The 4,376-nt window shown below is 48.7% G+C and overlaps 1 long non-coding RNA gene across 1 annotated transcript; it reads right to left on the minus strand.

Annotated features, from left to right (window-relative positions):
* Nucleotides 1-217: 217 nt before the first annotated feature.
* LOC123181199 (uncharacterized) lies at nucleotides 218-3,259 on the minus strand. Its single transcript, XR_006491549.1, has 4 exons — nucleotides 1,959-3,259; nucleotides 1,373-1,419; nucleotides 1,027-1,153; nucleotides 218-611 (listed from the first exon to the last, which is right to left on the minus strand). It is a non-coding gene; the product is annotated as an uncharacterized lncRNA (long non-coding RNA).
* Between the last annotated feature and the right edge of the window lie 1,117 nt (nucleotides 3,260-4,376).

Raw genomic sequence — 4,376 nt, forward strand, 5'->3', positions numbered from 1 at the left:
GGTTTTTTGCATACCAGTAGCATGGGTTCCCGCGCTACTACTACGGCGCTACATCTAATTTTTAGCAATAGCGCGTTTTTTACCCCACGCTACAGCTAAAAAGTTAGTAGTAGCGCGTATGCACCCGCGCTACTACTAACCTAAAACCCACGCTACTACTAACCTAACTACTAGTAGCCCTCACTTTTGACCCACGCTACTACTAACAATTTAGGAATTAAAAAAATAAAAATTAGATGTAGTACTCATGAATGGTAGTACGGCCAGTGCAAACCAAACCAACTCATAGAACCATCTCAAGATTCCATTTAACATCAGACACACACAACCATCATCGTAAGGTGGGTACCTTCCCTAGTGGTCTACCACCAACCTAAACAGACCACCTCTCTAGATGTATCTACAAGGCTAGGAGTTCAGATGCCGGTGGACACGAATCCTCCCTCTCACGGACGGTGGCGTCGAGGTCCTCCACGTCGGCGACCTCCGGCGTCGAAATCACCTGGACGATCATCTGTGCGACGTGGCCACTGGGCTTCACGTCGAAGTCCGACTCTGAGTGGTTGAAGAGCACAGCGCCACCGGGCCGCGCTTGTCAGCATCGATCACCTCTGCGCCCATGCCGGGAAAGTGAAAACTTGTTAGTACGCAAATTGCATCAATTCAACGAAATAGTACTATTAACAGTGTGCTGCAAGAATAAGAAAGCTCAATGTCAAACATCACCTTGGTTGTTAAAAATATCATTCATTCATCATATAACATTATTTTTTGTTGTCAAATCCTGTACACCAAATTCACATTTACAAGAAGTCAACTTCTCATTTCTAAATGGCTGAAAAGTGATCCATTTGGTAACAACAAATGCCAACAGACAAATTCATATTGGTAGAGATCAGACCATAAGAATCTAAGACAAACATACAAGCACTGAAGTATATGGGGCGTCCTTCAAAAGTTCAGTCAACCCTTCATATGAATCCGACCAAATCTAATAACATAAAAGGTTTTGAGTAGAGAAGGCACCTTTGGGAATGATAACTTTGGTGGAGCTTCGACAACTTCACCAAATTTAACCTTTTCACGTCCAGGGAATTCAAGATGGGTCTCGACCTTACCAGCCTTGCACTTCTTTTTCTTCTCGTCCAGATGTCTGAAACCAATGATACAGCATACTTTATTATCATACATTTCCATGAGTGAATGTGGAAGTTCTCTTAGAATATTTTGTCCTAGTTCAAAAATAAAAGCTGAAGCAAGATACATGGTTTATTCTTTACACGAGGCAACATTGGATCCAAATGAATGGATGCAAAAGCTACACAATTAGAGTCAAGCAAACCAAGACAGATCAAATGGTTAGACAACTTACTTCTTCATTTTCTGCTTCTTCGAAACCGGGACATTTGCCTCGAGTTCCTTGAAAAATATTATCAATAGGATTTCAAAAATCACCCTCGAATACACCAAGATACTCTATAACAGAATTACTAATAACAGCTGTAGAATCGTACAATATATTATATGTACAAAATAGACACTCCAAGATACCATGTCAAAAAAATGGTAGGGTCAAAGTTCCACGACATATAGAACATCTACAAAGTGCATTTTCTTTAGTCATTCTTTTCTACACCCCATAAAAGCTGTCACTCAAGGAGTGACATGTTTTTTATTACAAACATTCACCACATTCTGATTAACATGGAAAAGCAAGCTAGAGTTAGCAGACCAAAATTAGGTTCAAAATGTAATGCTACAGATATCCAATATTCACAACTAGTACTTTCAGGCGGCATGTCAAATCACTCTGTACAGTGGCGGATCTAGGATTACACTACGGGGGGTGCCACTAAAAAAAATTCTGCGCAAAGCTCACAATTTAAGTGTAATGCAAACATTGCAAATTCACATATTGTAACAACTATGAAAATGTCGAAAACATACATGGTAATTACCTTGTTTGTCTACACCAGACTTGCACATGCTTCTTGTTCTGGAGCAGTCCCCTGTTCTTGAGTGTGCCCTTCAGCAGCCTCTTCTACTAGAGCATTAGGAGCAGTAGCAAATAACTAGTATCATCATTGGTCAGTACAGAGCACCACTTCAAAGGAATTTAAAAAGGAAGATAAGAACTACTCATACTATATGCCAACCAACATCCACCCAGTTCAGAAGAAAGCATATATGCTAATATCAGAAGTTCAGAACCATATGACTGAAACTCGGGATTACAGGAGAACTGCTTTCACCTGACAGCGCAACAAGAGCAACCAGTAATATGCATACGCATTAACACTAGAGCTAGCTCAATTTACACTAGGACTACTCCGGTTATCAACATAAAGAGGCGAGAGGCCGAGAGGCTCAGACCTCGAGTCAAAGGCGAGAGCTCCAAGCCTCCAACAGGATGTGAGGATGACCGCCGACCGCCCGACCGGCCACCCGCCAGCGGCGCAGCAGCAGCACCGGTCGACACGCGCCCACGGCCCGACGCCGGTCGCCGTCCCTGCCGCCGCGAATCCGCGAAGCAAGCTAGGTTTCGGTCTATGCCTCACTGTGGTGAATTTTCGTGCAGCTCGTTCTGTTGTGACCGTGGCGTTGTATTGTCCAGCAGTTCCCAAAAGGCCAAAAAGCTCAAGAACGCACTCCAGAGACTCCAAGAACTCCAAGAAACAACAGCAACACGTCGCAGAGGCCATCACTTGCTTGCCGGCGGCCGGCTGGACACCAGCTTGGGGTCGAACGGATGCGCCACCACGTTGGGCGCCTCCCTCGTCTCCGCCACCACGGAGCCGTCCCACATCACCCGCGCCTCCCCGCCGCCCACCGTGGAGCTCCCCAGCTCCGAAGGCCCCGGCTCTCAATGTCGGCGCAGTCGAGGGAGGGGCTGCTGCTGCTGCCCGCGGAGCCCGGAGGAAAAGGAATGGCCTTGGGCGGCAGCGTCCCCGTGCCCTTCCGGTCAACCCCCGCCACCCCATAGGCGCTGCCTCTTCTAGGGTTAGCCGCCGGAGCCGGTCGGTCGCGCGTGAATGCCGGAGGCTGCGAGCGTTAAATCCATCGGGCGGAGATGGTAGAGCGACAGAGGCGAGTCGGGAAAAGAGATGGGTGTGTTGCGCGCTGCCGGAGCTCACCGGAACTGGCGGGCGTGGGTGGTGGCGGCGGGGAGAAGATCATGGGGGAGAGGAGGTCGACAGAGGGGTGGGGGTGAGGTCGCGAGAGTTTTTTTTTAGGAATTCACGAGAGAGTTCGGTGGTGCGAGTGGATCGGGGTAGTAGTAGCGTGGGGTGTCTCACCTGCGTTATAGCTTTTCATTTAGTAATAACGCAGGTTTTACAACATGTGCTACTACTACGTCCTGTCCACGAGAGATATTTACTAATAGCGTGCCCAAAAGAAACCAACGCTACTAATAAGCCATACCAGTAGCGCGCTTTGTACCACGCGCTACTGGTAATTACCAGTAGCGTGGGGCCCAAACAAACTCTACTAGTAAACTTCTATGTATAAGCATTTTCCTAGTAGTGGGATGTGATCACGGACATGACGAGGAGTCTCGAAATGGTCGAGACATAAAGATGATATATTGGAAGGCTATGTTTGGGCACCGGAATGGTTTCGGATAAGTTTGGGCATGTATCGGAGTACCGGGGGGTTACCGGAACCCCTCGGGGAGTTAATGGGCCTTAATGGGCCGTGGTGGAAGAAGGAGGATGCGGCTAAGGTGCCCCCCCCCCCCCAAGTCCAATCCGAATTGGGAGGGGGCCGGCCCCCCTTTCCTTCTCTCCCTTTCCCTCTTCCTTCTTCTCCTACTCCAACTAGGGAAGGGGGGAAACCTACTCCTACTGGGAGTAGGACTCCCCCCCTTGGGCGCGCCATGAGAGGGACGGCCCTCCCCTCCTCCATTCCTTTATATACGGGGGAGGGGGCACCCCATAGACACACAAGTTGATTGTTTAGCCGTGTGCGGTGCCCCCCTCCATAAATTTCCACCTCGATCATATCGTTGTAGTGCTTAGGCGAAGCCCTGCGACGGTAACTTCATCATCATCGTCATCACGCCGTCGTGCTCAGAAACTCTCCCTCGACCTCAGCTGGATCTAGAGTTCGTGGGACGTCACCGAGCTGAACATGTGCAGATCACGTGGTGTCGTACCTTCGGTGCTAGGATCGATCGGATCGTGAAGACGTACGACTACATCAACCGCGTTGTCATAACGCTTCCACTTTCGGTCTACAAGGGTACATGGACAACACTCTCCCCTCTCGTTGCTATGCATCACCTAAATAGATCTTGCGTGATCGTAGGATTTTTTTTGAAATTACTGTGTTCCCCAACATTCCCAACACGCGGTGGCCCGCGCCTCGCCGTCTTC

This window comes from Triticum aestivum, chromosome 1D (genome assembly GCF_018294505.1).
Source record: "Triticum aestivum cultivar Chinese Spring chromosome 1D, IWGSC CS RefSeq v2.1, whole genome shotgun sequence".
Lineage (NCBI taxonomy): Eukaryota > Viridiplantae > Streptophyta > Magnoliopsida > Poales > Poaceae > Triticum > Triticum aestivum.